General features: G+C 52.6%; 1 non-coding gene across 1 annotated transcript; it reads right to left on the reverse strand.

Annotated features, from left to right (window-relative positions):
* Positions 1-13,608: 13,608 nt before the first annotated feature.
* Trnas-gga (transfer RNA serine (anticodon GGA)) lies at positions 13,609-13,680 on the reverse strand. The gene has a single exon. It is a non-coding gene; the product is annotated as a tRNA-Ser (tRNA).
* Between the last annotated feature and the right edge of the window lie 216 nt (positions 13,681-13,896).

Consider the following 13,896-nt stretch of genomic DNA (forward strand, 5'->3'; position numbering starts at 1 on the left):
GCTTCTTGGGCGTGACAGGGTGCACGGTCAAGCGAGATTTCACAGAGCATATATCTACGTCCATAGCGCTGCCCGTGCAGGACCCGATCACGTATGTGTTCACGAGGCTAACATTTGCTTCCTTGGCCAACATTCCCGTGATGTACACGCCTTCCCGAAAGTCCATCGGCACGTCAGGCATCACTCGACAGAGCGTGGTAGCGGTGGAGACACGAAACAGATACGCACAGTCCTGTAGGTGCGCTGTTCTTCCCGTAAAGCTGATCCGGCCGTACAACTGGTCTGGGGGCACAAAATATCCCTTTGTGATCCGTAGCAATAGTCGTGTGTTCACAAACGTGTTGTCGTAAACCTTAAGTACATTGCTATCCTTATCGAACAAATTTCGCGCTGTCAGTAGAACCTGTATTGCGTGCAGTACTCTGTATGCGGCCCTTGGATTCACGTTCTCCATAATGATGTCCTCGTGTTTGGAAGACTCAGCCTGCACTTTCTTGAGAATATAAAACTCTTTCGGACGACCCATGAAGAAAAGAACGGCCAGGTTCTGGGTTGCGTTACCCCATGAATGTCTAATTGCCTTCCGAGCTTCAAAATTATTTGGCATAGAGGTCACGCAAACGACGACGTTAGCCTTGCGGTGCCACTTACGCACCTTTGACAGGAGCACGTCTGGGTTGTAGTGCAAAGCTGTGTCGTCCTCATCTACGTCTAGGCCTCGAGACCGGCGGTACACCAACGTCTTAGTAGTAGGTGGTACGCATCGGGCGCACAAGACAATGTTAGGGGGTACAATGGAATGGTTCTCGGCCTCACCATCTGACTTCCCGAGCTGTTCCACGGGCGAAGCTTGGCTTTGGTACGAAGAGAAAGCGGAAGGTTGTCGTTCCGTTACCGAGGGATTCAGGAGCAAGAGCAAAACGTATAGTGAAAGCAGCAATATGCAGACTGCTTGTGCAAATTGATAGCCTCGTAACATACTGCGTTGAATCCAAAGCAGACACATTACAGGACGAATGTCTTCTTCTTCTTCGTCGTCCCACGGAGAATGACCATTAGCCACAAGGGAGATCGGTCAGGGCTATGAGGATGTCCAACTGTACTATGACTTGACGGTGGCAATTTGGGTGGAGAATGTGATGGTTGGTGGAGAACGTAATGGTTGAAGTGGTGGAGGTGCTGAAGTTCGCTTGTTTTGGTTCCATGGCACAAGGGCAAGCATCGTGCATGTCGTGGTTATTTGCATAATTCACATGTAGAGTCATCGTAGTATTCATTAGTAGTAGTCATTGTAGTAGGGTCATTGTGTAGTAGTCAGTGTAGATGTATGGCTGTGTGTTTGACCGTAGCTGGCTCGGTGAAAATAGAAGTTGAAGGGGAGTGTGAGGCAGCGAGCGCGCGTCAGCGAGTGGTGGTGGTGGTGATGTTGAAAGGGCTTGCCGTTGTCGGCCTCACGTATGTGGGCAACGTCACGACTGACGCCCTGGGGAAATGTGCGTCCTGGGCCGACTTCAAGGGGAACTGTGCAACATATGTCGACATATGTCGGCGCGTCAGCGAGACCTCTGACTGCCGAGAAAGACAGCCTGGCCAATCGCCCTGTGTGGCTGGTGGCCACTGTTCCTAGTGGTGGAAGAAGAAGAAGACAAGAATTCAGCTTCCACGGGTAGCACAGATGGGCGTACGCAGGGCGCAAAATGGGGCCAGAGGATAGCCGTACAAAATGTTTGTATCTGGCGACACACACATGTGCAAGGGGAGGCAGCAGGCCAATAACCGCCCCAGAGAGGGACATTTTTGCGAGGGAGTCAGCGGTCTCGTTTACAGCAAGCCCACGGTGACCAGAAACCCACCTTATGATGACATCGCGTATGTGCGAGGGAACGAGCGTAAGCAGGATGGAGAGCAAGTTCTGGGAAGGGGTCGCCAAAGCGGAAACGACTGAGAGTGAGTCTGAAAGCAAGAACACCCTTTCCCAGGTGGGCGGGACCCTTTTGAGAGCTAGAATCATGGCGAGGAACTCGCTATGAAATGGAGGGGTGAAATCTGGGAGCCGCACCGGGAACTGGAAGTCAAGCTGAGGGAAGAAAAGGCCGACCCCAGAGCGCTCCTCTGAGACAGAGGCGTCAGTTGCGACCACAAGATGTAGCGGAAATTGATGAAGATGGTTCGTTAGCACTGTCTGCAGAGTACGCAAAGGAGCATGACGAACACTCGAGGGGAAGATGACAATGACACTCACAGAAGGAGGGTCCAGCGGGGCCCCAAGTGGGAGGACATCCAAGAGCGAAACCAAGGGCAGAAGGAGTTGCTGGGCGAAAACTAATTGCGGAGTATTTCTACGGTGCCACTGCCGAGTTAACCACATCCGAGCATCCATGAGAGCCGCATTATTTAACAGCGCAAGGGGGTTCTGGCGCTGAGACAGGAAGATGCTCACAGTAAGTAGCCGGAACCGAGCCTTGAGAGAAGGCAACCGGTCCTCAAAAAGGAGTGCATCATTAGCCGAATACCGGCGAACGCCCAAGCAGACGCGGAGGGCCCGCCGCTCCAAAATGTACAGTTTGGTTAGTCGCCAGTCAGGCAGGGAGGAAAAAAGGACTGCACAAAACTCCAAAATAGGTCGCACGTAAGAACGGTACACGTAGAGCAGGGCATCCCTACGCATGCCCACACGGCGTCCAGAGCACCGGTGGAGGACGCCGATTGCCTTCGTTGCCTTTAAACACAAGTGATCTATGTGATGACGCCAGCTCAGCGAGTCGTCGTACCACATCCCCAAGTACTTGAGGTGCTTAACTTGACGGACCGATTGCAGGCCAACTTGCAAGTCGATGGTGACCGGAGTGTTCAGCGGGAACACGAGCATGGCCGACTTGTCCACATTCAGGGAAAGGTGCATAGAGCTCATCCAGGCTGCCAGGGTGTCCAGGTAGGCTTGAAGCTTAGCGTACAGCTCAGACAATGAGGGCGCCGAAGCAAAGAAAGCAATGTCGTCCGCGTACGTAAAAGTTGTAATGCTCGGATCACACGGGAGGGAGCTCATCAAAACATTGAATATTATGGGAGAGAGCACCGATCCTTGGGGGACACCCCTACTCTGGGGGTAAGATGAAGAAACTAAGGAACCAGCAGAGCAGAAGAACGAGCGATCACAGAGGAAGGCCATGACCCAAGCAGTCAGGTAAGGGGGAGTGTTAGCGTTCACTAACTCCTGGAGGAGCACCGAATGCTCTATGCTGTCATAGGCTTTAGCAACATCTAGAGCCACCAGCCCAGAGAGAAATCCCGTCTCGCGGACGAGGCGGATCTGGCACTCGAGGCTGGTGTGGGCCAACCAAATAGAGCAATGCTCGCGAAAACCTATTTGTGTTTTGTTGAGAACACCAGAGGAGTCTACAAACGCCGATAGCCGGCGGTGAATGATACGTTCGACAGTCTTACAAAGGACTGACGATTGGCCTAATATTGTTCGTGAGAGAGGCCCCTGGAGGGCACCTTCTGAACGACGACAATTCGAGACCGCCTCCAGACCTGGGGGATCCATGCGTGCTCCAAGGACGAATTCACAATATTCAGCAATACAGATCGATGGTTCGCCCAAAGGTGCTTAACCATCGTTGCACTAACCCCGTCAAGACCGGGAGCACTATTAGGAAGAGCCCCCACAGCACATTCCAGCTCCGCGGGGGAGACAGCATGAAACCCAGAGGATGAAGCTGGAAGGGCAGGTAATACGACGGCTACCGCATTCGAGAACCGCAGAGCATGCCCCCCCGCGACTCCTTCGAGGCGCGAGCTAGAGTCGGCATCGGAAAGGACGGTTAGGGCGGGGGGTGCTGTGGAGAAGGATCTGCGGATAAAGGCAATGTGTCTGTAGCGCTTTCCTGCAGTTCGGAGCTGAGAGGAATGAGTTGCGACCCGTATAAAAGTCACGCTTGGCGGCTGCAATAGTGCGTTTATAAAGGGCCTTGAGACGCTGGAAATGTGTCCAGTTCGCGTAGCATGTGTTAGCGAGCACTTGTTTCCAGGCTGCCTTGCGGCGTCTGTATAGGCTCTTGTGCAGTCACCGGTCCACCAAGGAGCACAGCTTGAGGAAGAACGTTTCTCCACCCTAAAAGAGGACTGCTGCAGGGATTGAGAGAGTGAGGAAAGAGACGAGATTGCCTTGTCCAGAGGAGGGAGATCGTCGCTTCCAGCCAACAATGAAGCAAGTTTCTTGTCTTGCAGGGAGCGGTTACAGTGGGACCACATAGAGACAGTGCGGAGGACAGGAGACAGGAGCTCGAAATAAATGGGTAGGTGATCGCTGTTCGTGGACGAATCGATGGCCCTCCACGAAGACAGCTTGATCGGGGGAGAGCACAAGGTCAGGCCGATCGCAGAGCGCGCAGTCCCTCGGAGAAACGTAGACGATCCATCATTAGCCGCAGAAAGGTTTCGCTGGCAAATCCAAGCCCATAAGTCTCGGCCTCGCGAGTCAGTCTTATGGCCCCACTGGACATGGTGGGAGTTGAAATCCCCGGGTACTAAAACATCACCGGAAGCCTTGGCCACGGCAGCATCCACGGGCCCAGCGGAGAGAAAGCCACCAGGACAATAGACGTTGGTGATAGAGATATTCAGGGACGGCGAGGCAAGGCGAACGCCGAGCACTTCGCAGACCAGAGATGATTGCTCATAGAAAACAGAGGAAGAGTGAATGAGGGATATGGAAACAAGTGTCAGCAGGCCACCACCGCAGCCAGCTGGTCGGTCTAAGCGGTACGCATGAAAACCGGGAAGAGAAAAGGACCGAAAAGCAGAAAGCCAAGTCTCTTGAAGTAAAATAACATCTTGAGAAAAAGAGGAAACTAGTGTGTTAAGGTCTGGAAGGCCGTTGAGTACACAGTAGCAGTTCCATTGGAGTATGCGAAGGCTATCCATGAGCGAGTATGGATTCAGCAACGGCGGTGGCAAGGACGTCACTACTCACTTGCTGTTTGCAACCTTTCTTATTGCGCTTGCCTTGAGGCAGGGGCGGATCCAGGGGGGGGCCCTGGGCCCCCCCCCCCGAGACATACCTCTACCCCCCATTCCGGCAGATTTTCCTTCCGCACGGTGAATTTTCCTGCTACATGGCGACCCCCCCTGCTTTCTCTCTTTTTTTTAGTGCCCCCCCCCCCCTTGAGGATCTTCCCTGGATCCGCCCCTGCCTTGAGGGGAGCCCGATCCTGAACCAGCAGGGGAGGCCTCGCGCTTGGGCAAGGAACGTACGGAATCTATTTCGGAATCCATTTCGGAATCCTGGCAGTCACCCGGGGGGGGCGAGCAAGAATGGGCGTACAACCTAGAGGCGGAGTTGCTTCGGCTGACACCGAGCCGCCAGGACCACGAGCCGCAGAAGCAACCCGCGCCACTGAGGACACAGTGTCCTGGAGGGCAGCAGTTAGAGAAGCTAGCAGGGAGTTGAGAGAGCAAATGTCCTCTTTTAGCTTGACGACAGCGGACTCCACAGCATCGCTATAATCATTTTCTCAAGTCTCTCCGGGGCAAGCCCGGAAGCCTGAGTCTTAGCGGCAAACGAAGCACCACGACCCTTAAGCAAAGAAGCAGCTTCGACACGAGAGCACTGACGTGAATCCATAAGGTCCAAGAGAGCTATTTCCTTATCGCGGCAGGGACAAGCCGGGAAATCAGCATTGTGATCGCCTCCACATCAACACCACTTCAAAGAGGAATCAGTGGAACAAGCAGATTCGTCATGGGAATCACCGCAGCGCCGGCAGCGCATCTCGGACTTACAGTGCTTAGTGACGTGGCCAAAACGGTAGCAGCGCTTGCACTGCAGCGGCCTACGTCTGAACAAGTCCACGCGAAATATCAGCGGCCACGACTTTATCTTCGAAGGGCAGTTGTGCCCCGCGAAGGTCACTATGACTGACTCTGTAGCTACACGACTGTCGTTACCGGGTGCACTACACCGGTAAGCTTCGAGCACCCCGAGATGGGAGAAAAGGTCAAGGAGCTCATTGGCAGGCAACGAGACATCAACCCCCTCCACCACCCCCTTGACGCACGCTAAGTGATGGGGAATGTAGGGCTTGACAGGAAGGCCTCCGAATGTAGAGGTTTGAAGCAAAGACCGAACCAGGTTCAGGTTAGAGGACCTACAAACGATGCCGTCTTTTCCGATAAGATTTTCGCAGTGGGAGATTTTAGCAGTACGGGAAATGGGAGCAGGAGAGAAGGGTGCGAAATCTTCGGTATAGCTTGCAGGGTTCGCGGACGTTTCTTAAAAGTCAGACTTTTTCTCATCATATGACGGAATGGCACATAACACATTCGTCTCTAATTTGACCAGTATTGTCCTGCTGAGAGGAGACCGCCGTTCCATTCTGCGACGCCTCGTGCACCCCTGGCTTCCCGCCAATGGACAACCGACATTCTCACCCCACCAATGCTGATCAGAGTTGATCCAACGCTCGCTTTCCGCATGCCACGAAATACCTCTCGTCAAGATGCTGCATTAATACACCGAATGCGACTCGATGTGGCCTTTACAGCTCAGACGGACTCTCTTGAGACAAGTTGACTCTCCCACCTGTTGCCACTGTGGTGCTCTAGAGCATCTGGAGTACATTCTTGTTCCTGTATTAAAATACGTAGGCCACACCGGCAGCACAACAGGATAAAAACATGACTTAAAATATACAGTAAGTGTTAACGTTTCGTGGCCTATTCAGGCCTCATCTTTTTTTTTATTTTTTATTCTTGTTCATTGGCCCCACTACCAAGCTTCTCGAACCGCACTCTCCCAGTCTCTTTGTCAGCTGGACTCTCGCCCCTTCTCCCTATCGAAATTGCTTGGTCCCCGGCCCAATCCAGCCCAGCAACGATCTGCGCTCACAGCTCTCTTGACATTTCTGGAAACCATCGGACTTCGATCGTTATTGTGAAGGGGCTCGTTATTTCATTCCCCACATCCCCACCAGCAATGCGTAGAGTATTGCCCCTGGCGATGAACCTCCCCACTCTCCGTCTCAAAATAAAGTAGTAGTTGTTGTTTCATGCTAGATGCATGTTTTTCCTTCTTCGTTCGGGCGGACAAGCAAAGTCGTTTCGTCCACACCCTCTCCCAGCTACCCCAAGCATCGCGCCAATATTGGTCCAACGTTGGACCCGTGTGGGCTGCCAGAATTACCAATGTTGGTCATATATGGGCTGCCAGTATGGGACCAGGGAAGTGCGACGAGACTCGATATTGGACCAATATGTAGCCAATATGGGCTGCCGATATTGGCAAGTACATTTTGCCCGTATCGCGCCACAATTTTTCCAACGTTTTTCGCCGTTTCCTCCAGTTATACCACAATCCAGTGTTCTATGTCCGGAACAATTTTGCCGACTTCTAAAGTAACTGTACCGACATATGTCTGAAAGCGTCTGAGGAAAACCCCAGACAGCACAGCTGACACCGGGATTCGAACCCGGGTACCTCCCAGTCTCGAAGTGGCATGGCCAGCATGCTAACCACTGAGACACGCGAGCTGGCGATACCATCCTAAAGATTTCTATGGCCCGTAAGTACTGGTGGCGCCACGCGTCGAGAGCTGCCGAAAACGGTGACAGGTTAGGCAGTTCCGTGCGGCAGAGGTGGTTCCGGGAACCCTCGAAGCGCGTCGCCAAAAGTCCAGGATTGGGCCTTAATATGGGCCTGCTCGGCGTTCCGCAGTCTGTATTCGTGAATGAAAACGCCGCGGCAATAAAAACGAAGCAATGAGAGCTCTAGACGCTGTTAACAACGGAACTGACTACATAACGCGCAGGCAGTCATCACTCTGAATGATATCATCCTGCCTCGTGATAGTCCGCCTAGTGAACACGGCGATCGCAGTGATCACAACGAAATCATAACAAAAAAAGTGTGCTGTACAATCTTATATTTAATTACTGTATTTCATGGTTATAAGCATTCTTGACATTTATATTCCAACGATTCATGTAGATTTGTTTAAAACTCATACCGACGACAGAATGTGACCCAGCAGGTGGTTCTGCAGGGAGCGGCACAACGACGGAAGCAGACGACAGTTCCCATCGTGCACCACGCACCCTAGGGGTCGATCATCTGATCTGCACAAAAAAATCCACTAGTTTTGCCGATTGAGAGAGATATCCATTTCAATCCCATCCAATCCACTTGCCACCGAAAGTGGCGCTGCCCATGTTGGATAGGGGGACAAATAGTGAGAATAGGTTGATTGGTAGCGCCCCATATTTCAAGACTCCATTGGCCAGAAAGCTGAAAAAGTGGGTGGAGGTTCAGGTAGAGGCATGACTCATTAATGGCCAGACTCCCTTTTAATATACGGCTCTGATCCCTGTGAACTCATGGCGGTCTCTGCCGGGTTTCAAAGACAACGTTGAGAAAACAGGCGGTTTACAGCTATTATTACAATGTTTAATATTACAAAGAGGTATCGTAGGGCATTGTCCCACTTGCATTGGCTCAAGTATAAACCACTGCTACCCACCAGCCGTCCTACCGCGTTGGCGTTGACCTGAAGGGACACATTTCACGTCTCTTGTAACTGCTCTGTGATAGTCGTAGTGATTCTTTGGCGTGACAGGGTGCACGGTCAAGCGAGACTTTATAGAGCATATATCTACGTCCATAGCGCTGCCTGTGCAGGACCCGATCAAGTATGTGTTCACGAGGCTAACATTTGCTTCCTTAGCCAACATTCCCGTGATGTACACGCCTTCCCGAAAGTCCATCGGCACGTCAGGCATCACTCGACAGAGCGTGGTAGCGGTGGAGACACGAAACAGATACGCACAGTCCTGTAGGTGCGCTGTTCCTCCCGTAAAGCTGATCCGGCCGTACAACTGGTCTGGGGGCACAGAAAATCCCCTTGTGATCCGTAGCAATAGTCGTGTGTTCACAAACGTGTTGTCGTAAACCTTAAGTACATTGCTGTCCTTATCGAACAACTTTCGCGCTGTCAGTAGAGCCTGTATTGCGTGCAGTACTCTGTATGCGGCCCTTGGATTCACGTTCTCCATAATGATGTCCTCGTGTTTGGAAGACTCAGCCTGCACTTTCTTGAGAATATAAAACTCTTTCGGACGACCCATGAAGAAAAGAACGGCCAGGTTCTGGGTTGCGTTACCCCATGAATGTCTAATTGCCTTCCGAGCTTCAAAATTATTTGGCATAGAGGTCACGCAAACGACGACGTTAGCCTTGCGGTGCCACTTACGCACCTTTGACAGGAGCACGTCTGGGTTGTAGTGCAAAGCTGTGTCGTCCTCATCTACGTCTAGGCCTCGAGACCGGCGGTACACCAACGTCTTAGTAGTAGGTGGTACGCATCGGGCGCACAAGACAATGTTAGGGGGTACAATGGAATGGTTCTCGGCCTCACCATCTGACTTCCCGAGCTGTTCCACGGGCGAAGCTTGGCTTTGGTACGAAGAGAAAGCGGATGGTCGTCGTTCCGTTACCGAGGGATTCAGGAGCAAGAGCAAAACGTATAGTGAAAGCAGCAATATGCAGACTGCTTGTGCAAATTGATAGCCTCGTAACATACTGCGTTGAATCCAAAGCAGACGCATGCATTACAGGACGAATGTCTTCTTCGTCGTCGTCCCACGGAGAATGGCCATTAGCCACAAGGGAGATCGGCCAGGGCTATGAGGATGTCCAACTGTACTATGACTTTACCGTGACAATTTGGGTGGAGAATGTGATGGTTGGTGGAGAATGTAATGGTTGAAGTGGTGGAGGTGCTGAAGTTCGCTTGTTTTGGTTCCATGGCACAAGGGCAAGCATCGTGCATGACGTGGTTATTTACATAATTCACATGTAGAGTCATTGTAGTATTCATTAGTAGCAGTCATTGTAGTAGAGTCATTGTGTAGTAGTCAGTGTAGATGTATGGCTGTGTGTTTGACCGTAGCTGGCTCGGTGAAAATAGAAGTTGAGGGGGAGTGCGAGGCAGCGAGCGCGCGTCAGCGAGTGGTGGTGGTGGTGATGTTGAAAGGGCTTGCCGTTGTCGGCCTCACGTATGTGGGCAACGTCACGACTGACGCCCTGGGGAAATGTGCGTCCTGGGCCGACTTCAAGGGGAACTGTGCAACATATGTCGACATATGTCGGCGCGTCAGCGAGACCTCTGACTGCCGAGAAAGACAGCCTGGCCAATCGCCCTGTGTGGCTGGTGGCCACTGTTCCTAGTGGTGGAAGAAGAAGAAGACAGGAATTCGGCTTCCACGGGTAGCACAGATGGGCGTACGCAGGGCGCAAAATGGGGCCAGAGGATAGCCGTACAAAATATTTGTATCTGGCGACACACACATGTGCAAGGGGAGGCAGCAGGCCAATAACCGCCCCAGAGAGGGACATTTTTGCGAGGGAGTCAGCGGTCTCGTTTACAGCAAGCCCACGGTGACCAGAAACCCACGTTATGATGATATCGCGTATGTGCGAGGGAACGAGCGTAAGCAGAATGGAGAGCAAGTTCTGGGAAGGGGTCGCCAAAGCGGAAACGACTGAGAGTGAGTCTGAAAGCAAGAGCACCCTTTCCCAGGTTTGCGGGACCCTTTTGAGAGCTAGAATCATGGCGAGGAACTCGCTATGAAATGGAGGGGTGAAATCTGGGAGCCGCACCGGGAACTGGAAGTCAAGCTGAGGGAAGAAAAGGCCGACCCCAGAGCGCTCCTCTGAGACAGAGGCGTCAGTTGCGACCACAAGATGTAGCGGAAATTGATGAAGATGGTTCGTTAGCACTGTCTGCAGAGTACGCAAAGGAGCATGACGAACACTCGAGGGGAAGATGTCAATGACACTCACAGAAGGAGAGTCCAGCGGGGCCCCAAGTGGGAGGACATCCAAGAGCGAAACCTTTAATGACAGAAGGAGTTGCTGGGCGAAAACTAATTGCGGGGTATTTCTACGGTGCCACTGCCGAGTTAACCACATCCGAGCATCCATGACAGCCCATTATTTAACAGCGCAAGGGGGTTCTGGCGCTGAGACAGGAAGATGCTCACAGTAAGTAGCCGGAACCGAGTCTTGAGAGAAAGCAACCGGTCCTCAAAAAGAAGTGCATCATTAGCCGAATACCGGCGAACGCCCAAGCAGACGCGGAGGGCCCGCCGCTCCAAAATGTACAGTTTGGTTAGTCGCCAGTCAGGCAGGGAGGAAAAAAGGACTGCACCAAACTCCAAAATGGGTCGCACGTACGAACGGTACACGTAGAGCAGGGCATCCCTACGCATGCCCACACGGCGGCTAGAGCACCGGTGGAGGACGCCGATTGCCTTCGTTGCCTTTAAACACAAGTGATCTATGTGATGACGCCAGCTCAGCGAGTCGTCGTACCACATCCCCAAGTACTTGAGCTGCTTAACTTGACGGACCGATTGCAGGCCAACTTGCAAGTCGATGGTGACCGGAGTGTTCAGCGGGAACACGAGCATGGCCGACTTGTCCACATTCAGGGAAAGGTGCATAGAGCTCATCCAGGCTGCCAGGGTGTCCAGGTAGGCTTGAAGCTTAGCGTACAACTCAGACAATGAGGGCGCCGACGCAAAGAAAGCAATGTCGTCCGCGTACGTAAAAGCTGTAATGCTCGGATCACGTGGGAGGGAGCTCATCAAAACATTGAATATTATGGGAGAGAGCACCGATCCTTGGGGGACACCCCTACTCTGGGGGTAAGATGAAGAAACTAAGGAACCAGCAGAGCAGAAGAACGAGCGATCACAGAGGAAGGCCATGACCCAAGCAATCAGGTAAGGGGGAGTGTTAGCGTTCACTAACTCCTGGAGGAGCACCGAATGCTCTACGCTGTCATAGGCTTTAGCAACATCTAGAGCCACCAGCCCAGAGAGAAATCCCCTCTCGCGGGCGAGGCGGATCTGGCACTCGAGGCTGGTGTGGGCCAACCAAATAGAGCAATGCTCGCGAAAACCTATTTGTGTTTTGTTGAGAACACCAGAGGACTCTACAAACGCCGATAGCCGGCGGTGGATGATACGTTCGACAGTCTTACAAAGGACTGGCGTCAGTGCGATTGGCCTAATATTGTTCGTGAGAGAGGCCCCTGGTACCTTCTGAACGACGACAATTCGAGACCGCCTCCAGACCTGGGGGATCCATGCGTGCTCCAAGGACGAATTCACAATATTCAGCAATACAGATAGATGGTTCGCCCAAAGGTGCTTAACCATCGTTGCACTAACCCCGTCAGGACCGGGAGCACTGTTAGGAAGAGCCCCCACAGCACACTCCAGCTCCGCGGGGGAGACAGCATGAAACCCAGAGGATGAAGCTGGAAGGGCAGGTAATACGACGGCTACCGCATTCGAGAACCGCAGAGCAAACCCCTCGCGACTCCTTCGAGGCGCGAGCTAGAGTCGGCATCGGAAAGGACGGTTAGGGCGGGGGGTGCTGTGGAGAAGGATCTGCGGATAAAAGCAATGTGTCTGTGTAGCGCTTTCCTGCAGTTCGGAGCTGAGAGGAATGAGTTGCGACCCGTATAAGAGCCACGCTTGGCTGCTGCAATACTGCGTTTATAAAAAGCCTTGAGACGCTGGAAATGTGTCCAGTTCGCGTAGCATGTGTTAGCGAGCACTTGTTTCCAGGCTGCCTTGCGGCGTCTGTATAGGCTCTTGTGCAGTCACCGGTCCACCAAGGAGCACAGCTTGAGGAAGAACGTTTCTCCACCCTAAAAGAGGACTGCTGCAGACATTGAGAGAGAGAGGAAAGAGACGAGATTCCCCTACCCAGAGGAGGGAGATCGTCGCTTCCAGCCAACAATGAAGCAAGTTTCTTCTCTTGCAGAGAGCGGTTACAATGGGACCACATAGAGACAGTGCGGAGGACAGGAGACAGGAGCTCGAAATAAATGGGTAGGTGATCGCTGTTGGTGGACGAATCGATGGCCCTCCACGAAGACAGCTTGATCGGGGGAGAGCACAAGGTCAGGTCGATCGCAGGGCGCGCAGTCCCTCGGAGAAACGTAGACGATCCATCATTAGCCGCAGAAAGGTTTCGCTGGCAAATCCAAGCCCACAAGTCTCGGCCTCGCGAGTCAGTCTTATGGCCCCACTGGACATGGTGGGAGTTGAAATCCCCGGGTTCTAAAACATCACCGGAAGCCTTGGCCACGGCAGCATCCACGGGCCCAGCGGAGAGCAAACCACCAGGACAATAGACGTTGGTGATAGAGATATTCAGGGACGGCGAGGCAAGGCGAACGCCGAGCACTTCGCAGACCAGAGATGATCGCTCATAGAAAACAGAGGAAGAGTGAATGAGGGATATGGAAACAAGTGTCAGCAGGCCACCACCGCAGCCAGCTGGTCGGTCTAAGCGGTACGCATGAAAACCGGGAAGAGAAAAGGACCGAAAAGCAGAAAGCCAAGTCTCTTGAAGTAAAATAACATCTGGAGAAAAAGAGGAAACTAGTGTGTTAAGGTCTGGAAGGCCGTTGAGTACAGAGTAGCAGTTCCATTGGAGTATATGCGAAGGCTATCCATCCATGAGCGAGTATGGATTCAGCAACGGCGGCGGCAAGGACGTCACTACTCGAATGCAAACAACTCAGGGAAAAGAGGTGCTGACGCCAGGAATTGAACCTGGGTCTTCTGATTTCCGGTCAGATATGCTAACCGCTACACCACACCAGCACGCCGTTTCCCTTGAGCCATTGAGTGGCCTTGAGTGGCATTGAGCCCTTGAGCCATCGATTCCTGGCGTCAGCACCTCTTTTCCCCGAGTTGTTTGCATTCGTTAATTTCTGGGCGTTTGAGGCTTACTTGTCTGTGTCGTCCCTAATTGTTGGTCTGCCTCGGCCAAATCTCGTTGTTTACGTCACTACTCACTTGCTGTTTACAACCTTTCTT

The sequence above is a fragment of the Ornithodoros turicata genome, chromosome 2, assembly GCF_037126465.1.
Source record: "Ornithodoros turicata isolate Travis chromosome 2, ASM3712646v1, whole genome shotgun sequence".
NCBI lineage: Eukaryota > Metazoa > Arthropoda > Arachnida > Ixodida > Argasidae > Ornithodoros > Ornithodoros turicata.